The 23011-nt window shown below is 48.7% G+C and overlaps 1 long non-coding RNA gene across 1 annotated transcript; it reads right to left on the bottom strand.

The window, feature by feature from the left end:
- Positions 1–8062: 8062 nt before the first annotated feature.
- On the bottom strand, positions 8063–10812 carry LOC138444304 (uncharacterized). Its single transcript, XR_011258428.1, has 2 exons — positions 10633–10812; positions 8063–8712 (listed from the first exon to the last, which is right to left on the bottom strand). It is a non-coding gene; the product is annotated as an uncharacterized lncRNA (long non-coding RNA).
- Positions 10813–23011: the final 12199 nt, after the last annotated feature.

Raw genomic sequence — 23011 nt, 5'->3', positions numbered from 1 at the left:
GAAAGCCCAGACTTGTGCAGGGGCAAGAGAGGGAGGTGGTCAACCAACAACAGCCAGAGAGACAGTTATGCTGACAGAGCTACATCAGAGAAACATCTAATTAACTGTTCGTAGCAGGTTTTCTTCCCCTGGTGATTCTACCTCCCCTTGCTCATCCTAACGTGATCAATTATTCCCAGAAATAAATTATGCACACACAATGTACAGTCTATTAGGTAATCAGTGGGACGCTGGCCCAGCAGCCAGAAGGCAAGACAGGCTGTCTGGAGCGACAGCCAATGGAAGGGGCAGTGCAGATCCAGTGGGTGGAAATCTCTTAAGTGGAAAACCCTCCAACAAGGAAACTGGGCTCTCAGACATGAACTTTCAGGCCAAACTTGAAAACAACTTGAAGCACCAATGCAGCTCGATTCAGGCTGCAGTTCCCCAGGCAAGCCACCTCTCCAAGACCTCCCATCTCCCACACCTCCAGTCCTCACGGGAGTTCTGTCTCTAATCCAGCTGACACTACAGCCAGCTTCTCAGATCTTGGTGAGGCTGTGGATCACCAGGAATACCGTCAAGATGGAGGTTCTGATTCGAGGGTCCTAGATGGGGAGGGGGCTGAAACTCTGCACTTCCTGACAAGATCCCAGATAATACCAGTGCTGCTGGTCTGAACAAGAAGGGCCTAGAGATGAGCATGGGCTGAGCTGGGTGGTCAGCCAAGTCCCGACCACCAAGTGTTCACTGCTTGGTCCTTTCCCAGGCCAGTCTCTTTGAATGTGCTGTTTCCTCTCCCTACAATTTCTCCTTTCTGCTTAGAAAACTCCTGTTTGCTATTGACATTCTGGCTTGGGCCATGTCTCACCCCTAAAATCTTCACTGACCCCCTCCTGCTTCAGGTAGACTTAGGGGAGATGATACTTTCCTGTACATCAATACTTAACTCTTTTGTGACAATAGTTTATCTGTCACTCAGAGGCCTGGGAGCTCTCTGAAAACTGCACTGAGTCTGTCTTTGCTCCATCTTCAAACCTGACAGGGTTCTGCTAGGCATAGCCTGAGAACTTCTGAGAGATCGCTGAAAGAGTTTGATCCCCAAAACAAAATGATTGGATCCAGGACCTGAAGGGAAAACTTTGCAATAGAAATGGATAAAAGTTTAACGAAACATCTACCAAACAAAACATTACATCAACCTCGTTAATGGTTTCACTGAGTATTCATAAAAATTTTGTTATATTTGACAACGATGTGTAGGTTAGATTTTCTCACTTTGCAAGAATTCTTGAGTACCCTGATCATTGCTGAGAAATCAAAGCCAAGTGTAAATTGAATGAATTACTGTGGCCAAATAATTTCGAAAGCAAGGTTAGAAAAATAATTTTTTTAACAGAAAAAAATATACTCAATGCAGAATATGGATGAACTTCACTAAGCCTGATACGTTCAGGAACCTATCAAACATACTTCCAAAACATGTGCTTAGGGCTTAAGTGTCTGAAAACCATCTTGATGTCTGGCTAAGGGGAATCACACAAGGGATTTCTCCCAAATGAGTGGGCAAATAGATGGGGACCCAGAGTGACTCTGAGAAGCGCAAAGGTGGGAGGAAGGGAAGAAAAGCAGGCAAAACACAAAATGTAAGCCAAAGTTTTGAGAACAACAAAGCAAGTTCTCCTTAGCAAGCAGTCCGCGAGTAAGCCCAACTGGCTGGCAGATAGACGATAATCGCCCCCTACTGGCTGGAGGAGTCCTGTACCGCCCACAAACTCTGGCTTCTTTTATTGATCTGTCCTTGCTGCTTTTCCAATGCCGAAAACATCAAAGCCCCTTGGAATCGCCTCAGAGAAAGAAAGCAGCGGTCCCTGAGGATCGAGACGCTGCCTCTCCTCTGGGAAGGGGGCTCGAGGGGCGCTTTAACTGACTGTGCGTCAGACATTCTGAATGGATCCAAACCCATCTTGAACCGATTTTTACCTTCCTCCTGAACCACCTCTTGGTTAACGTGTTCCATATGTTTCTTTCTCTGAGGGAAAATAGGCTTTCTTTTATTTCAAAGGGCATCATTGAAAAGTCAAGGGGGGACAGGACTTTGTTCTAAGACAAGCAAGACTTGGGAAGTTCTTCTAAGGAAGCAATCAGAGATAAACAGAAAGATTTATATGCAAGATGTTCACTGCAGCATTATTTATGAGCGAAAGATTGGAAACAGTCTAAACGCCCAGCAACGAGGGGCTGGTTAGATAAATCATGATCTACCTACACAATGGAAGATGCCACAGCCATTAATGTTCATTTTTTAAGATTCTGTTATAGAAACAGCCAACCTTTAGCAAGCCCTTCCCAGGTGCCAAGTGGAGGTGTCTTTGGTATTGTATGTTTCCACTTCTCACAGCCCTATGCCAAAAGCAGTCTTTGTAATTTCCCCATTTGATGCACAAGGAAACTGAGGCACAGACAAGTCCAGGTCACACGGGCAGAGATGAGCACTGAACTGGCACCTCTGAGATGCACTGTCACGCACAGCAGGATGCTACCTCTCTCTAGCAGAGGTTCATAGAGATTCTGAACCTGGGGCGTAGGAGACGTGTGTGCATGCTAAATTGCTTCAGTCTTGTCCAGCTGTTTGTGACCCTATGAACTGTAGCCCCCCCGGGCTCCTCTGTCCTTGTGATTCTCCAGGCAAGAATACTGGAGTGGGTTGCCATGTCTTCCTCCAGGGGATCTTCCTGACGCAGGGATCGAACCCGCATCTCTTAGGTCTCCTGCATTGGCAGGTGGGTTCTTAACCACTAGTGCCTCCTGGGAAGTCCAGGGAAGTAGAGGGAGAGGGCTATTCTTTCCCAGGTCCACAGAAAGCTGTCATGAAGAAGGGCAGATGGGAGCTGCCTGGGAAATGATGACATCTTGGCCAAGCTGCCCTCAAAAGAGGAGGAGTAAATTCCCAGAGGTGGCAAGACTTGGGGTCCGTTCAGAAAATCCTGGGGAGGCAGGGATGGCTAGCACATCAAATGCATTATAATTGTCCACTGAAAACCAACAAAGGAACTGCCAGGGACTGGGCTGAGGTCCTCCTCTGGGTGTCAAAGCAGAGTCAATAGTCACTGAAATGATTAACAGCCTTGAGTCCATCCAGACACCATGCTGAGAGCTTTCTTCTAGAAACCCATTAAATCCTCAAGCTACAACCTCTCTTCGGGCTTTCATTGTTCCCATTCCATAGATGAGAAAACAGAGACTTGGCAGGCTTAAGTAAATTTTCTGAGATCTTAACGGGTAGGTAACAGTGGCTGGAGCAGAACCTGGGGATGCAGAGGCCAGAGGCCACTGGCTTAACTGCTTTGCGACATCCTCTCCTGGGCGGTGGGCTGCCAGAGCGGGAACGGGAACCCACGTTCACCCCCCAGCAGCCACTGCTGCTTTCTGTTCCATTGGCTACAGCTGCCCTCCCTGGCTTTTCAGGGAAACCCTTCTCTACAAAAATGATTGTGGATCCTCTCGATTTAGGAGAACTCACAGGAAGCCAGCTTCTGGCAACAGGTAAGAAGGGGAAAGGGGAAAGCATTCTCATATTCGGGGAAAATAATCGAATGGCTTCTGGTCCAAGTGCGTGGTGAAACCTAGAGGCATCTGAAGCAAAGGAACTCTCCAATCCCCACTCTCCCAGAAGTCCCGGGCCCCTCCTCAGCCCCAGGCTGCTGGCCACTCACTGGTTAGCCTCCAGTCCAAGCCTCTCAGCTTCCTCCAAGAGCTGCCCTTCCCACAGCATCCCGGGGCTCTGAACCTGCTCTCCAGGCCTGCAGCAGAGGAGTTCAGCTCCCACCCCAAAGACCAGGTCCCCCCAGAATCTAAGTTGATCCACTTCACTAGCAAACATGACAATATTCCTGAGTTTTACTTTTCCTGTCTCTGTCTCTCTTTCTGAAGAGGTAAATTGAGGTCTCTGTGGATTCCAGCCACTGTGTATCTTGAGGGCACCTCCCCCAAATGCCCTTTGACTGACATTACTGAATGTGGGGCTTCCCCCGTAGCTCAGTTGATAAAGAATCCACCTGAAGTGTAGGAGTCTGCCTGCAATGCAGGAGACCTGGGTTTGATTCCTGGGTTGGGTAGATTCCCTGGACAAGGAAATGGCAACCCACTCCAGTATCCTTGCCTGGGAAATCCCATGGACAGAGGAACTTGGCAGGCCACAGACCATGGGGTCAGAAGAGTCAGACATGACTAAGCAACAAACCACCACCAGTCCCCAAGGTAAGGGTCTACAGAGACTAGACAACCTTTAGGGGCTAATCCAGGGCCAGCACCCCTCTCCTAAGAACCACCCCCAACACCCCCACAGAGGGCAGGGCTCTGGGGCCATGCTGCCAGGAGACATTCCCTTTGGGGGCATTACCCTGAGGTCCCCAGACTGCTGCCTGATCTTAGCCAATCAGACACTCCCCTGGGAGTTTAGAACCCAGATCCTCCCCTCCACCTCTATGGGACACTGGGCAGCAGGAAACAGGAGCTGGGGCAGATTTGTGCTCCTGCAAACAGAGGAAGCCGGCTGGAAATGGAAAGGAAAAAGAGGAAGAGAAGCTTAGGGGAGTGAGGCGGGAAGGATACAGGCATGGCTTTGCAGTTCCTGATTCTAGTTCCTCAGTGGCAGGGATGGATTTTTCACCCTTGGGTTTTTGTTTGTTTTTTTTTTTTTAATACGGCCATATCCTTCCCACGAGGTCATCATTTTCCTTGAGCAAACAGTAGTCCTTTGCAACCCAGGGGCCCCAGCTAGACCATCAGGATTCGAGGAGGGTTTCCTCAGAGTGGATGAGATGATTGGATGGCATCACTGACTCAACGGACATGAGTTTGCGCAAACTCTGGGAGATAGTGAAGGACAGGGAAGCCTGGCATACTGCAAAGAGTCAGACATAACTTAGTGACTGAACAAGAATCCTCCCAGAGGGCTGCTCTGAAGACCCCACCCTGCAAAGGAGTTCTCAGGGCCCTGGGCCCTACCCTCTGTGGATCAACGGTGGGTTGTGTGGGGAAGAGCAGAATCTGCATGGTGCTCATGCTAGGCCCCATCTAGACATGCTGGCGTCTAGGGCTTCTGCAACCTGCCTCCCCTTGGCCCACTCACAACTGCCTTACTGGTGGCAGAGCCTAAGTAATCCTTTCCTTTGTGCCTCTCATTCTCAAACGCTCCCTGCTGCATATGGGATAAAGTCCAAGTTCCCTGACACAGCATTCATGTCCACTTCCTGCAGCCCCATCACGCACCCCACCCCCCATTTCTATTTCATGTCTTGGTTTTCACCTCCATGCCTTTGCCTAATCTGTTCCCTCTGCCTGGACTTTCCTGTACTTCCTTCTTTGCTGTGCTCATCTCCTCTTGAGTTTTAGGAAGGCCGCTAGTTCTGCACACATTGCTTCCAGGAAAACTCTAACTCCACAGGCTGGGCTGAGGGCTCCTCCCCTGCACTCCCATATTTCCTGGCCTTGCTTAATTTATCAAAACAGACCAGATTTTCCTTCCTTGACTTCTAAGAAAAGATACTGTGGGGCTCTGCAATGGCTAGGATCACAACCTATTCTCTGGGTCTCTCCAGTGCCAGATTCAGTGTAAACTGGCCTCTGTCCACCCACCCATGCCACCTTCTGGCTATTCCTTCCGACCAAGGACATAGATTCCCAAGAGAATGCTCGTCACCTATTCCTATTTTAGAGACGACAGCCCTGAGGCTCAGAGGGGCGAGGTTCACTGATGCCCTGGTGCACATGAGTTTCTCACCTCCATGCCTCCATGCATGCTGTTTCTTCTGCCCTGGTTCCCTGTAAGGACTCAATTCCTCATTCTGACTGCTTCATCAAGATCCACCTCCACGTCCCCCTTCACCTGAAGCTTTCCAGGAGCCTTCCTGGGCTTGTTGCCTGTGGCCTCCCGCCTCGTGCCCACAGAACGCCTCCGTCTGTCTGTGACAGTCCCTGGCTACCACACTGGGCTTCAGACCCACCCACTTGCTCATGTCTCTCCCTAGTAGACAATGATCACTAGATTATTCAGCTCCTTGCCAAAACCTGGCGTATACTAGGTGCATAATTAAAGTGTGTTGAAGGAAGAAGGCGGGAAGATGATGTTTATAAAGCGTTTCAATTGAGAAAGCGTAAGACCTAACTGCACCTGATTCCTCTACAGCTTCTAACAAAGGGCTGTGAGCAGATTAGAGAATCAGCAAGCATTTCTAACCAAATTCTATACTCCATAACTTTCTTCTGTATTTGTGATGTTTTGAAAGCACTTTTTCACACAGTGACTTAATTTTTATAATCATCATGAGAGAGCCATATATTTTAATTTGCATATGGAAGAGCCACTAGAATTAGCCTGTAATCCCAAGCCTTACCCACAGCAGGTACCATGTCTAAGGTCAGGGACTGGCTGCCCAGATATGTCCACATATGTGCTTTAGCCATGCGCTGCTGTGTCTGTATCCTTGTCTGCTCATGGTCCATGCACAGCATAGTTACATGATGCTTCCAGATATAGGGAATCCTTGACCAAGAAGTGGTCCTTTTCTTGTAAGCTCAATGCCCTGGCCTCCAATAAGAAAACTCAGCCACCCTCTACCTTGTAATCCTGTCCTGCAGTTTCCTCCCCTCCCCAACCTCCCACCATAAAGAAGGTCCCATGCCTTCTGTGTGCCCCAGGGCACAGTGCCAGCCCATCTCAGATGTCAGCTGGTGGGCATAGCCAACCCCATATCCCGTTTTGCCTTACTTCTTAATTAAGCCTCCACAGTGCAGCTCAGGCTGTACCCCAGTCCCTCCAGTTTCCATAAGCACATCCATGCAGCTGAGCCACCCTGGTCAATAACATCAGACTCCTGCCCCTGATAGCTCCTGCAGAGAAGATTGGGTCCCAGGGAGGACCAACCTTTGTTGGGGTCAGTATCTGGGCTAGGGCAGCATGGCAGACTGGCATGAAGGACTGAAACCCAGAGGAGTGCAAACACCTTCTGGAGGGCCTCCTGCAGATCAAGCCTAGCTTTCCCCCGCCCCCATCCCCCATCCTCAGTGAGCAAAGAAACAGTAATCACCAAAGCACCCAACCGTGTAGACTTTTTCTGCGTCTTCCCTTGGAACTTCCTGACCTCGGAGTTACTCTTCCAGACGATGACGATGTAACGTGACAAGCCCAGAAGTCATCACCCCACCACTGCCTCCAATCCTCCCTGCACTTCAGAGGCCAGCCTTCGGCCAACTGTCTCTTCTTTCAAGAGAGAAACCAGAGCAGCTGCCAGCAGAGGGGGAGGGACCGTTGAGGCCTGGGTTTGAAGCCTGGCTTTGCTGCCCACAAAGGGCTGTGCTTCCTGGTTCAAGTGGCCCCATTCTTCTGGGCTGCAGGTGCCTCCCCTCACAGGGAGGGTGACGGCTGCCTTGAGCCATCCGTTTCCTCTTTCCTTCTAGTCCCCACAATAAGCATAAACCACAGTCCTGGGTTAGCAATAAAGCTCAGGGCACAGACAGAAAAGGCTCCTCCCTTTCTGCAAAAAAAACAAAACAACAAAAACAGCAATGTTTCTACTTAGGGAGTGCCTACTCTGTGCCAGGCATGTTTACATACACAATCTCATAACAATTGTCACAGCAAGGTGAGGAGATGGAATATCCCCATTTTAAAGATGGAAAGCAAGTGCAGAAAAATTCTGTCTTCTTTATGGACAGGCACACAGCAGCTGATAAGGGACAGAGATTTCAAACTGGGCCATGTGTCTGCAGAAACAGGACATTTTGAAACTCAACTTTTTTTTTCTGTATCAATCTGACCAGCTCACCTTTCCCTTCTCCGTGGAACATTTAAAAACTGTGATCACATACTTGGACACAAGAAAAAGAAATTTTTTTTTAAATTTAAAATTGGAGGTTTTAACAGGCCACAGTCAATTACTATAATCCAAAAATTTTAAATACAAAACATAATGTGGCTGAAAATATTCTTAACTACTTGGAAATTAATAAACATTCTTCTAGATAACCCATGGATCAAAAGAAACATTAAAACTGAAATTAAAAATCATCTAAAAAGAGATAAAAAGTGGAACATTTTATTTCCAAAACCTATGAGATCCGGAAAAAAAAGCTCAGCTCCGGGGGAATATGTACAGACCTGAAGACACATCATAAGAAATGAGAAAAGCAAACAGAAAAAGCAAGTACAAAATGGGAGTTAATCAATAGCTGAAATTAATAGCATGGAAAATAAGAGAAAAGAAAATACACAGATCCCATAAAATCAAAATTGGCTGAAGAGACTAATAGGATTGCAGGGCTGGGTGAAGGGCGCAGTTCTGCAAGTATGTCCATCAGGCCAGGCCCCACTGGTCAGCGATGTGGCCCCTGCCCCTGGGCTCCTGACCCCTGGGTTAGTGGCTGCCTTCTGCCTGGACATCACATTTCAGTCTGTGGCGATCTCACTGCCCACCAGAGGCTCCTTGGACTGGAGACTTCAGCATTTCCTCTCAGAAATAAAACCCTTCCATCAGGGCTTATTAGGCAAACAAGTCAGTTTTGTGTTTTCAGCAATGAAAGCTGCTGTGGTTTTGTTTTCTCTCTGTTGCCAGGAGTCAAGAGGAAGTCTGTGGTTAGACATCTTCGGGTGGAGACATATACAAACACAGTGGCTAGAAATGAGCTCCCCGGATTCAGTTCTCCCAGCCTCAGTCAACAGGACTCATGAAACTGAACAAATGAGAAAAAGGACGGGGTGGAGCGGGGTGGGGGGGGGGGGCCCTGAACCTCTACCCTCAGCCTCCCAGACCCACAGCAACAGTCACCCTTCTGCTTGTTCAGCATTCCCCCAGCCTGACTCTGTTTCCCATTCTGACAATAGGGTACTGCATTTCCTCATTTCCTCAAAGGATTTACTGATTTGCCTTCACCCCAACCCAGCGACTGAATGTAAAGGATCCCTGTGAATTCAGCCCCCATGGCAGCAGCAGAGCCATAACAGGCACTACAGCCAGCTTCCATCCATCATGGATTCTGGCTTCCCCTCTTCCGCTCAAACCCTGGATTTGATCAGAGTGATGCTGTGCCTGGCCACAAATCCTCACATCCCCAGGCTCCTGTGTATAGAAGCTGGCATTTTTATTACAGTTCTGGCCAGTGAGTTACGGGATTTCTAAGACAATGTCTGCACTCCTGCTATAGGCACCAACTCTTTCTCCTTCTCCCTTCTTTTTCCTGCTTGGAACTTGAACATGAGGCCTGGAGGTGCAGCAGCTACCTTGTGCTTACAAGGTAACTGCATGAGGATGAAGATGGAGCAGAAAAACAGAAAGAAGCCAGGCCCTCCATGGCGTTATTATCCTTCTGCCCTGCCCTATATGACTCACCAGGGACTTCTTACTTCATGAGAAAAAGAGAGCTTTGGCTGGTAAAACCCCTGGAGCTGTCTGTTCTGTTACTTTAGCTGAAGCATTGTTACTTGAAATGAGAGCTTCAGCTTTCATGGGGTTTTCCAAACATTTTCATCCCATCCTCTACTGGGTCCTCACAGACATCCTTTAAGGTGGATATCAATGTCTTTCCTCCCATTTTCAGATGAGGAAGCTGAGGTTTCACAGACATGAAGTGGGTCAAAGAGTTGAGGCCTCCACTCCAGCATTCTATCCTCCGGTCCCTGGCTTTTCCCCAGAAAACCCTCTTGCCTCGAAGCAGTTCAGAGCTTTCCCCTCCCTGTAACACCTCCCCCTAACACAAGTGTGCAGGCTGAAAGTGAAAGTTCCTCAGGGACCAAGGAGCGTGTGAACTGATTTCAGCCCTAGCTTCTAGTGCCCAGAAAAGCCGTGCTCTTTTGCTTTAAAATCCATCCCTTGGAGTCAAAGGATCTGAGTTCAAGTCTGACATCTCATCCTCACTTGCTACGTGATCTTGAGGGGGATAAATCTCTGAAAATCTCCCTGACCATCTGTACAATGAGCATGGCAGCGCTTCTTCTCCTGAGGCTCTGCTAACACATTCAGAGATATATGATCATGTGTGGTACAGGATAATCAGCTCGGAGATAGTCATCTGTGAGCACTCAGCATGTCAAGGAAAATGCTTTGCGCATGATAAGACACCAGTGTCCCCATTATGGGGCTGTTATCACGATGGCTTTGGTCTGTCTCAAGGCTCTGACTCCACCCACAGCTTGGCCTTCCTCGCAGCTGACGTGTGGATTACAGATACGCTTTACCCGGCCTTTGGGACCACTCATCCCTCTCTGTTTGTCAACCTTAGAAGAGTTGAGAATACTGATCTCATGAGCCTCGATCTTTAAGAATGGATAATGTCAGAGTTCTGATACTTATTTGCTTGTTAAGCCAGGCTATTGCTACGTGATTTCATAAGTTTTTCACTTTCTTAGTGTCCAAAACGTATCTATGCATCCCCTTTAGAAAAAAATAAAGTATTAGACTCTATGTTGGGGACCGTCAGAGCTGGATGGGACTCGAAAGTCATCTGGTCCATCCTGTGCCTCCAAACCCAACCTCTGCCCATTCAGGGCTGACACGCCCTCTTCATGCTCCTCCCCTCCCCAAACCCAATGGACACAGAATTTCCACTTGCTCACATCAGAGGCAAGTTTACCGCCCCCAAGGCAGTCCATTTCACCTCCGAATGTCCTCTGTTCGAATTCTTCCTCCAACAGGCACTCCTTGGCAGACACAAGGATGTGTTCTTGACAAACCTGTAATCCTGGGCATGCTTGACTGTGTGGGATGGTGACTGGCAGAGTCGGTGGGGGACGAGGAGCCCACGTGAGGTGTTACCAAACAGGAAGCGCCATCTGTGCTGGGTGATGACAGTAAGAAATAGCATCAATCAGCTGCCCTGGGGGGCTCCAGAGACAGCCTCTTGTTTCAGCTACATGACAGACCTCAAGAGTGGCAGTCACTCTGTTCATTCTGATGTTCTGGGTATTCACGGGGCTAGGCTGGACCATGCTGCAGTAACAGCATTGAGCTTTCAGGGGCTTAATACAATGCAAGTTTATTTCTTGCTTCTGTAAAGTGCAACATGAGTTGGGAGAATTGTCCCCATTTTGCATGCCATCTGGAACACAGGGCTTCCAAAGTCAGCACAGCCAAGGGGGAACGAGGAGGAGGCATACCAGCTCTTAACTGCCTGGCTTTCAGGCTCTCAGTCAACAGGAGCCACAGGGCCCCCACCTGGCTACAGAGAGGGTTTGGGAGGGCAAGCAGAACCCTGTAGTGTGGGTGAATGTTGTCTCTGCCAGCACATCAAAGGCTATGCCATCAAAGAAACAAGAGTCAGCTCTGAAAAAAAAAAAAAAAGGAGCCCAGTGAGGTGTAATGGGAAGGAAATACACAAGGTGATGGGAGGGGGGACATTACGGGTGAAGAAGGGCCTCTGCTGACTGCTGTTCATGCAAGTAGCTATCACATGGCAATCTGCGGTGGGTTCGTGTGCATGGGTGGTCAGGCTCTTCCACCCACGGTGCCCATATGCTAACGCAATGAGGACAAGCTTCAGACAGAGTGTACGCAGCCTCTCCACCACCGCCCCCCATTGCTACTTCCCCCATTAAAAATGTAGTTCTTGCCTGCTCTGCTTCTCATCCAGCTCCCTAAGAAGAGTTCGAGCTTGGCCATCACAGATCCTGGGAGAATAGGGATGGACAGACAGCACTGGAGAGACTGTGCTGGGGATGGGGTGGGGGTGGGGGGGGCGGAGTAGCTTGATTCGTTTTATTGTTTGCTTGCTTTTAGAATCTTACAAGGTTTAGTCATTCTGATGCTGTCTTTGGGTACTGTGGAGGCATTTTGCTTTGAGAACCTACTCCAACCATCTCAGACCAGTCTAAATTATGTAAGCCCTTTCATTGATCTGAAGCACATGTCAAAAGTGCTCAGGTTGGGCACTACCTACTACAGAGACCCAATGACAATATCCCTGTACTGGAAAGTACAGAAGGTGGATCCCAGAGATTCAGTTTGATTCATCTGAAATCTCACCTTAAGTCTGAATGTACACTAACAACTGTACCTTTGGTTCTTGTAATCTTTCCAGACGAAGCCACCTCTGAGACTTAGAAAAAATTTTGAATCAGTTCTGGAGCTCTTGTTTGTGGCGAGAAATTGGGGCCAGCAATAGAATGGAAAGAAAACCAACAAAGAATGAAGAGGAAGGGAGACGGAGGGACTATCAAAAGGAGACCCAGAGGTTAAGTCCATCTAGTATATATAAGGGAGAGGTGAAAGGACAAAGGAAAGGGGGCCTGTTGGGTGGATTGGTGTCAGGAGGATTTGGGATGCTTTGGTAAAGTGAAAGGTTCTAGAGATTTGAAGCCCAAGGTAATTAGAGAAGCAAAAGGAGGCCTCATCCTTTTTCCATGTCTTTGAGAGATCTGTGGGAAAGGCTGAAATCTCTTCCTTTCATTTCCTTGCTGGACTGTGCTTCTTTGACAGCGTAGAGACTGGGTCACAAGGAATCCCTACATTTACTCATGTTACATTAATTTAAGAATAAGAACATAGGAAGTAGCATATTCCCAAGGCAGGTAAGGCAAATGCAGAAGGGATTATACTTGTTCAGAAATATATTATTAGCACACTTTGGACAAAAGATGAGAGAGATGCAGCAATAGCCAACAGCCCCCTCCCACCCCAGCCACCACATCTGAGATCCCAGCAGATAGTCGGGGCCCCTTTCCCACTGAGGTTTCCAGGACTGCATTTCCTGCACGCACCCTGATTTAAGAGTCTCTCCTCCCTCCCCGTTCATTGCCCTCCACTTGCCGCAGCTACAGTGACATTAGCTTTGCTGGCTGCCACCTCCCACTGTTGACTCATAAAGACTTCCTGTCAACTAAAAACCCAACATCTTTCACTTGTGCTGTTGACCCAGGTATCCCACATCCTGTATGTGTCCGGTGGGTATTCTGAACCCCAGTGTGAACAGAGGTCTCTGAGGCTGTTAAGCTTGGTAGGCACTCACTGTAGCCCAATGTTAATTTCAGCCCTAATGAGGCCTTTTTGGGTCCTGCCTCTCGCCTTCCCTGTATTGTCCACCCCTTCCACCTTCTCACAAGCCCCTAGTCACAAGGCAGTTCAGCCCCGTGGGTGACTCAGTGCCCAAGCCTTTGGAATCAGACCTATCTGGGACCCAGATCTTAGTACATCAATGGCTTAGGACTCACCCTCTCCTGGTCTATAAAGGAGTAATTCAACCCTTCTTACCGAAATGTTATGCAAGTAAATAATCTATGTAAAATACTTACAGAGCTTGTTGATACTTAAAAGATTCTCAGTAAATGTTCATCCTCTCCCTACAGCTGTAATTCCAGCATGCTGCTAAGTTGCTTCAGTCATGTCCAACTCTGTGCAACCCCATAGACAGCAGCCCACCAGGCTCCCCGTCCCTGGGATTCTCCAGGCAAGAATACTGGAGTGGGTTGCCATTTCCTTCTCCAGTGCATGAAAGTGAAAAGTGCAAGTGAAGTCGCTCAGTCATGCCCGACTCTTAGCGACCCCATGGACTGCAACCCACCAGGCTTCTCCATCCATGGGATTTTCCAGGCAAGAGTACTGGAGTGGGGTGCCATTGCCTTCTCCAAATTCCAGCATAGTCACTGGTAAAAGTGTTGAACAAGATGTGCTCAAAGACAGAGCCCCTTGACACACTCCCATCTAGGCTGGTCAGCCAGGTATTCATGATGTAGCTATATTCATTCATTCTATTTCCACAGGTGGATACACTGTGGGAAAGAAGGCAAAGTCTGCATGTTTTTAAAATAAAACCTAAGATCTCTGAGATATTTCCTATCACTAGCATAGGGCCCTCAAGAGCTTCTGAGGTGGTGCTAGTGATAAAGAATCCAGCTGCCCATGCAGGAGATGTAAGAGATGGATTCGATCCCTGGGTGGGGAAGATCCGCTGGAGGAGGCTATGGCAACCCTCTCCAATACTCTTGCCTGGAGAATCCCATGGACAGAGGAGCCTGGCGGGCTACAGCTCACAGGGTCACAGAGAGTCAAACAGGACTGAAGTGACGGAGCACGCACACATGCACAGCTCTTCCTGTATCTTCAACCACCCTCCCGGCCCACCTCCCTCTCTGCCTTATCTCTCCAAAATGTTAGGTTCGCTTTCCTTCTAATTTTTACCCCACCTTCCCAGGGCACAGCATAATGAAAAATGCCACTGGCCATCAGGAGACCTGATTTTGAATCCCCCCAGTTCACAACCTGGCTATCAATTCACTCACATATGCTGTAACCCAGTTTCCCCACCTTTAAAATGAGAGGGTCAAATTAGATGTCAATAGCATCAGCCTCCACTGGTTGCATGCCTGCTCTGTTCCAGCAGGTCAGAAATGTCATTTATTTACACAAGTTCAATACCCTCAAGGAGACATCATGGCATCCCAGGGAGCAGGTGCCATGCCCCAGGCGCGGGCTGTGAACTAAGGCTGTCCAGCTTTATCGCCCCCACTCTCCATGCAGCTACATTTTGATCTAAGATAAGTAACTTAACCTCCCCATGCCTCAGCTTCCCCTCTGCAAACAAAGGTGGTTGCAAAGACTGAATCAGATCTCCACATGGGGTCTTCAGGGGCAGCCCTGCATGAGTGAGTACCCCAGAGGATGCTCACATCAGGGGCCTTCTCAAGGCTAGCCAGCTCAGGCCTGTGCAGCCCCAAGGTTGTGCCCTGTCTCCAACAGAACACCGTCTCCCCCTCGAGCAGCTCTGGCCTTGACTGGAGTGGTAGGCTGACAGCCGGGTGCCCAGGAGGAAAGGATGTCAGGGGAGAGGCTTGAGATCCTAGGAGCTAAAGCTTCCCTCGTGCATGGCAGACCACCAAGACCCCAGCAGGCATGCCCACATCCCTCCCCCCAACTTGTACACACACACCCCCTCATCACTGGAGTCATATTCTCAGCTCTGCCAGTTCCAAGGCCCCATCCAAAACCCCAGAGCTGCTGCAAACAAAGCTTTGAATCAAGGATCCTATCAACACACTTACTGGGGCCCCAGCTGCTGCCAGATTCTGTGAAGGACACATGGGAAAATTCTCTTCAATGTCACATTTGTTGAGTACCTGCCAAATGCCAGGCCCTATGCAAGGCACTGTGCACTCAGAGACAAACAACCCAAGGTCATCAGACTCATGTGCAAGTCTGGCTCATGGCGATGCGGGAGACCTGGGTTCAACCCCTGGAGAAGGGAATGGCCACCCACTGCAGTATGCTTGCCTGGAGAATTCCACGGACAGAGGAGCCTGGTGGGCTACAGTCCACGGGATCGCAAAGAGTCGGACATGACTGAGCGACTTTCACTTCACTTCACAAAGCAGAGAATACAGACCAAAAACTGAGTTCAAGAAATTTTCATCAGTACAGGGGATATGAGAGTCCTTAAGTGTCCTCACTGTGGGAACAGGGTGGGGATCAGGTTTCCCAGGAGGGAGAAGCTGCTTCAGACATGCATGGGAGTAAGAGGCCCTGGGCCGACCTACAGCTGGCTGGTGGATGGGGAGGGCAATGATGAGAGCTGAGGCTGGGGAGATAAGACGAGGGCTTGGCCTTGTCTTATGTCAATGGGTAGACACTGAAGGACCGTAAATGTGTACAGAGGGAGCACAGTGAGAGTTTTGAATTAGATGCCTGGGAAGGCTTCCTAGAGGAGGTGGCTTCTGAGCAGGCCCTTAAGTGATGGCCAGGACTTTGGGAGGTAGAGAAGGAAAGGAGGGCCTTCCAGTGTGAAGGCACAGAGGGCATGGAACAGCACATATAAGGCCATCCAGGGGACAGCCAGGGCCAGTAAGGGATAGTGGAGGAGACGTCAAAATAGGTAGCAGTCAGGCTGTAAGTAAGGGCTACTGAAGATCACAGAGGGGAGAGAGCATTAGGGCTGGGAGGCTCAAAGGAAATCTTATGAAGAGAATGAATGAATCAATTATCAGTCAGTCCATGAGTGGGCCTCGATTTGAACCATCACGTTTAATAGGCTTGAGTGGGTACAGGCTCCATACCAAGCAGACCACCTCTGCCTGACCTACCCCATATCCCTTGCTCCTGCCCTTTCAACATACCCTCACCAAACCTCCCCATCTGGAGTTCCATCTCTTGGAACCCTGCTAGGAACCTCACAGTTAAATTTTTGAGCTAGTCAAAATCCTAGATTCCATACAACCGAAGCCCTTAATTTTGCACTGGAGAACACAGAAGCCCAGAGATGGAAAGTGACTTATCCAAAGTCACATAGCGACATTTTGCAGTATCAGAGCCAGAAACAGCAGCTGGAATCCCAAGGGTCTGCCTTTTTAGCACAAGACTTCTCGGAGGTGAGATTGCCCATAAGGATCCAAAGGAATGAATTTATGATGGTGATGCTTCAAGCAATACAACCAATTCTGGGGAAATACCTGGGTACTACAAATAGACCAGGTGGGTAACTCACCTCCTCCCCCAAATTGGAAGCTGGCCTAAGTATTAGGTGCAGAGCAGGAAGGGGTGAGGAGCTGAACGTTTCATGTAATTTGTTTCAATTTCCATATAAACCTTATAGGAAAGGAAATATGAGCCTTATTTTGCAAAAACTGAGATTTCAGGAGGCTAGGAGTTTTCCCAGGCCTGAAGGATCCAACTCTCCCTCCTGGAAAGAGGATGTCATCACCATCAGCCTCCCCCCACCAACCCTTGCCATCAGCTACTCTTCTTTCAGGGGCCTGAAAACCCCACAGGGGAAGGTCTGTTCTTGGCCAGGTCAATAACAGCCCATTAGGAAGCCTCTGTTTAATAAACCATTAATGTTAAATTATTGAAGGGAGAGGAAAGTACCATGAAGGTTCAGGTCAACAGGAGTGGGGAGCAGGAGGATGATGAAAGGATATTAATTGAATGTCCGTGAGTAAGACATTGTCTTGGGTGTGACTGTATGGTTTTTATAGCAACCTCAGAAAACTCCAGGTCTTTCCTGTTACAGAGCAGGAAACTGAGGCTCAGGGGTGTTTATTGACTGTCAAGGATAAACAGACATTGAGTGGAGTTTAACTGAGAGCAGGCTGGCTCTTTCCTTGGCATGATGCTGCCCAGAGAAGTCTCAGGATGGAGAAGATGAGGGGATGGAGGGCAAATCAGGGGAGCTAAGGGGGGGTCAGCAAGAGGGAAGAGGGGAGGGGAGAAGCCAGGAAATCAGTTCTTAGAAGTACCTCGGTCTCTCTCATGACCTTCGCTTTCCTCCCGATGGTTTTCTAAAAATAGTTTGTATTGATTTCTTTATGGCTGTGCTGCGTCTCCATTGCTGTGGGCAGGGTCTGCTCTCCAGTTGCAGCGCACAGGCTTGTCACTGCGGCGGCATCTCTTGTTGCGGGGCACAGACTCTGGACATGTGGGCTTCAGTAGTTACAGCAGGCAGGCTCAGTAGCTGCAGTGCATGCACTTAGCTACCCCGTGGCATATGGAATCTTCCCAGACCAGGGACTGAACCCACGTCCTCTGCATTGGCAGGCAGATTCTTAATCACTGAGCACCAGGGACGTACCTCCTCCTGATGGTTTTTACCAACTCTCATAACATGAAGCTGCTCTGTTAGAGGCAGGGAAGTTGGTAGCAGAGGAGAAACAGAACAACCTCTCCTTTTCCTGTATCCGTTCTAGTTGCTACCCTTCCCACCTGGTCCAGCCAATCAGTGCTCACAGATCTTGGCCAAAAATGCCCTTCCATGCTGGAACATTTTCCTCCAAATGCTGGAGAATATTTTCATGATGCTCCTGTGGGAATAGAAGAACAAGGGAAAATAGAGCTAAGATGTTAGGATTGTTTAACCAGATATTGGATTTCAGGATTCTGCAGTCTTTAGGATGTCTCAGATTTAATTAATCCAAAAATTTCACTGTCCATGTGACTTCTTGGGACACTTTGCAGGGGAGTTACACAAGTGGCACAGCAAACACCCCCCAACAGCCCCTGACCACTCTGGGAGCCAGGTGGAATGCTGCTGGGACGATCAGCCAGGCAATTCTGCCTCCTCCTTCTCTGGGCCCTTCATCATGTTACCTTGGAGGGAAAACCTACACATGGAAGGCTGGCTGCCTACATAATGGACAGGGAACCAATGTGGGCAGCATGAAAGGCTGTCCCTGCCTTCAGAACACCCCTCCAGGAGGAATCCCAGGCTTCTACCCAGTGGAATATGGAAAGTTTACCCATAGTATATGCTCAATAAATATTGGTTAAACACCTAAGCAAATGCGTGAACAACATGAATAACCATCTAATAATCTGATTCCCCAACTGAATAGGCAGGTCAGGCTGCCATAGCAAAATACCGTAGACCAAATTTTTTCCAACAACAAAAAAGTGTCTTCTCACAGTCCTGGAGGGGCTGATATGGTGACTTCACTTTCACTTTTCATTTTCATGCATTGGAGAAGGAAATGGCAACCCACTCCAGTGTTCTTGCCTGGAGAGTCCCAGGGACGGGGGAGCCTGGTAGGCTGCCATCTATGGGGTCGCACAGAATCAGACACGACTGAAGCGACTTAGCAGCAGCAGCAGCAGCAGCCTTCTCACTGTATGTCATATGGCCTTTCCTCAGTGTATATATGGGCAGGGAGAGAGCTTTATCTTTCTATAGGGCCACAGTCCTATTGGATTAGGGCCCCACCCTTAAGACTTCATGTAACCTTAAATTACCTCCTAAAGACCCTGTCTCCAGATGGCGTCAACTAGGGGTTAGAGTTTTAACATACACATTCGGAGGGATACAATCCAGTCCACACCACCGACCAAGGAAAGAATTTAGTAATGATGTCATCAAAGGCCTTCAGCATTTAACATTCCTCTCTAGCAAACCTAGCAAAGGTTTCAGCTTTCTTGCTGCACCTGGGAATCCCTTAAAGACTAGCAGTATTCTCTTGAGGCTGCCATCCATGACAAAGCCACGCTGCAGAGCCTGCTGAGGAGGTGCTGTTTTCATGGCTGGTGGAGAGGGCCCGGAATTCTCAGCAGGCTTCCTGCAGAATAAGGTCCCACAACGGACTGGAGAGGCATAGGTGAAAGAACACTTTCTGAGAGCCCCAGCCTTCTCATGTCTCACTGCTCTGCTGTGAAGCCTTGAGACCACTCCCCAAACTGGGTTTCAATTATGTCATCTGCAAAATGAAGAGGTGGATCAATAATTCCTAAGAATCTCCCACTACGCTCGCTTTACCTATTCCCAGGGGAAAAAAAAAAAAAAGTCAGGAAGCCAAAAGTAAATCAGAAGCTAAGCTAATAAAGACTCCCAACTTAACTGCTAACTGCAGAGACACCTTAGGCAAACGATTTCATCTCTGAATTTCTCTTTCTCCATCTGGATGTTGCTGTTGTCACAACTACCTCCTCGTGGGATTCCCAGCAGCACTGTGGTGGATTGATTACCTTCATGGGCTCTAATTCTTTACCTGTCCCTGCACCCATGGTCTATGCCTCTGAGTTTATAATTCCTTCCTCATAAAGAGGTGGAGTCTATTCCCCTCTTTGACGGAGTTAGGCCATGTCACTTGCTTTGGCTAATGGGGTGTTTGTAATGGGAAGCAAGCAGGAGTTTGGAAAAGCACTTGAATGATGGAGTTGGCATGATTCTGCACTCTGCTACCGCCACGAGAATATGCCTGAGCCAACCTGGTGGAGGATGAGAAACACAGGCCAGGCATTGCCAGAGTCGACCTCGTTGTCCCAGATGGGATCAAGATCAACCAACAGGGCCCATTCCTAGACCTTTAGGGAGTTCAGCCAAGGCTAGAAGGAGCTCCCAGCTGACTCGGTAAGTCAAGGAGCTAAAACAATTTTGTTTTAAAGTTCTGAGTTTGGGATGGTTTGTCTTATTTTGGCAACCAGTAACTGACGCAATAAAAACATAACACACGATAGGTACCCAAAATGTGTGTGTTTCCTCCATCAATCACCTGACTCACCCCACACCTTCAGATGCAAGCCTAGATATCCCAGAAATAGTCTGAGAGGCATCAGTCATGGTCTTGGTGGATTTTAAGCTTCAATCTCATTGTTACTTTCACTTCCGATTGATTGCAGACACTGACTGCTCAATTTTGATTAAACACTAACTCATAAGCTGCTTACAAAATGCCTGCAAAAAGCTGACATTTATGAAGTCCAATAAACTACTTGTAAGAACAGGAGTGCTACATTGGGAGGAAAAAAAAATAAAATCTTCTTCCAAACAAACATCGGTTGACAGCAGACAGATGGTCAGAATCCCTTACTTGTAAACTAGAAAAATTAAGATTTGGCAAGGGTTGTCTGAAAATAACTAGCAAACATCAAAGTTTCCCCTTTCTAGGCTGGTGTTTTTCTGGGCCCGACTTCAATATTTTCACAGGCTACTGCACGGAAAAGGTGTTGCAGGCCTCCGCGTTGCTGGCAAGGAAAGGCTAAGAAATACCAGCAACGATTTATAGGAAGCGAGGGTGCCAACATCCCGAAGAGTGAGCGCTTAACAGCCAGCAACTGCACATTCCCATAAATCCCCATAACTCAGCATCAGGCCTTCCCTTAATCTGCTGAGGTGTGAGCGAAAGGGAAGGCGGAATTTTCTAACTTGATTTTCCACTCAGATCAGCTTTCATGGAGGTGACTGCAAGTTAATCCTATGGGGCCAGCAGTGATCTTAATAGAAATGGAATCCCCCCTCAAACCCGCAGGGCAGGACTCGCCTCACCTTTGTTAAACCAAGGGAGGAGGGCACTAAGAGGGGCTTTGGCTCAGTCTCAAACAAGCCCTCCAAGTCCAGGAGAGACCTAGTCTCTCGCTGCCCTGGTTCACATTTCTTCCTGACATTTCTATGACCTCTGCTCAGAGCAGGCATGTGTGCAGATGAGGTGGGGTGGTGTGCTTATTTACCTACACACAAGCATCGACATGCTGATGTAGTTCCTAAGATGGCCCAGGTGCCGCCTCTTGGTGGCATTGCCCCACCACCTCGGTTACACAGCTGGCACACAAGCCCATGCCCTCCTGAACCACAGAGTCTGGGGCCCATCTATGAAAGCAACAGAGTCTCACTGATCTCAGGTGGCCTCGGTCTGCAGCAGCTTGAAGTGGGGACTTCAATTCCAGGCCAGAGATTGAGGTCGGGCCACAGCAGTGAGTATGCTAAATCCTAGCCACGAAGCCAGTGGTCAGTGACAAGGCCCTAGCCCTTCAGCTCTGTAGAAGTACATTTCCACATAGAGATGGAACGTAGTGAAACGAGTAAAGTATTTAGGAGGAAAAGAGTATGGCTGGATAAACACACTGGTAGCCTCAGAGGGGGAGTTGCGTTTCATGGTAGTTTGAATCAACTTTTATGAGGCATTCTTCTGGGTTTCCTTTGACAATTCATTTTGCCTTGCCTGGTTCTGAGTCCATATTTGGTATACCTCAGGGCCCTGCCATGTAAAGAACCCACCTGCTCATGCAGGAGATTCAGGTTCCATCTCTGGGTGGGGAAGATCCCCTGGAGGAGAAAGTGGCAACCAACTCCAGTACCCTTTCCTGGAAAATTCCATGGACAGAGGAGCCTGGTAGGGTCGCAGAGGCTGACACAGCTCAGTGACTGAGCATGCACACATGCTTGGTACTTAGTTCCCAGGACCACGATGAGCTAATCAATACAAAAGCACTTAAAAGAGTTCCTGGCATGTAGCACTACATATGCGTTTGTTAACATTAATATTATTCCAGATATTCAATGCATGAGTGCAGAAAAAATTTGCAGTGTGTGAGAGCTCAGAGGGAGCCTATGATTTGCTTATTTATTGAGTACATGAGAAACAGTGAACTATGTTCTCTGGAGGAACAAAGCCCGTCCTCACTTCACAGGATTCCTACCTCAGTTCAAACTTAGTTCACTGGAATCAGCTGTCTTTCCTCTGCTTCCCCTAAGAGTCACTAGTTTGGGACCTCCCTGGTGGTCCAGGGGTTAAGAATCCACCTGCCAATGCAGGGGACACAGGTTCGATCCCTGCTCTGGGAAGATCCCACATGCCGCGGGGCAGCTGAGGCTGAGTGCCACTACTGAGCCTGCGCTCTAGCACCCATGTGCCACAATGAGAGAAGCCACTGCTCCCCCAAACTAGAGGAGGCCTGCGTACAGCCACGAAAACCCAGTGTAGCCAAAGATAAATAGATTTTGCAAAAGTCACTAGTTGTCGCTGAAAGCCGTGAAATGACGGGGCACTCACTGCTTGGTGCCAACTGACTTCCATTAGAACCCCAGCTCTGCCCACCCACTCCCTGGACTCTCTCGGCTCCAACCCTCCCAGGGCCACAGCAGCCTCTGGTGTGAAGCCTCAATGGGTGGACACGAGCACAATAATATTTAAACACTTCCATGCTGCAATACACCTTCCCAGTCCCTCGGTAGAGTTTCCTAATTAATCACCCTGTGTACTGCATTCTACATTAATTAAATTAAAAGTAATTAAATCCAGGAAATTGAAATTAGTCTAATTAGATTAGAGGCACATTCAGTGACTGTGGTGAGGGGCGCCATGTAAATTGGCCAATTTCGGTGTAGAAACGAGAAACTCGGATTACAGACAGGCTGTTAAGAGAAAGAGGCAAGCTTTACAAAGAATGAGTGGAGGTCGAGGCAATGAATGTTATCTGTGAGAGCAACAGTAACAGCAGAAATGAGTGGTACCTTCATCAGGCTTCCTGGGGCTGAGCCTGCCTGGTGAGTCCCCACCAAGTCCCTCTGAAGCAGGTGCTGCCATCATCCCTGCTTGGCAGATGGGAAGCAGAGGCTGTGCTGTGTGGAGCATCACGGTAGAGACCCATGTGGTTTGGCTGTAGAAGCCCCTCCCAGACTTCTCCAGGCAGCTTTCCTGGTCTGGATGGAGAGTCGCCTCCGTGGGCTGGACAGAGGAGAGTGCTGGAAGTGACTCTCACACACAGCAGGCAGCGCAGCCTGCCACGGGCTAGAGCAGCAACCCTCTCCAACTTTCATCCTCCTGTGATGCTCAAAAGTGGTCCAGGCCAGA

This window comes from Ovis canadensis, chromosome 7, assembly GCF_042477335.2.
Source record: "Ovis canadensis isolate MfBH-ARS-UI-01 breed Bighorn chromosome 7, ARS-UI_OviCan_v2, whole genome shotgun sequence".
Classification (NCBI taxonomy): Eukaryota; Metazoa; Chordata; class Mammalia; order Artiodactyla; family Bovidae; genus Ovis; species Ovis canadensis.
The sequence above is the reverse complement of the archived record's forward strand: the minus strand, read 5'-3'. Positions and strand labels throughout refer to the sequence as shown.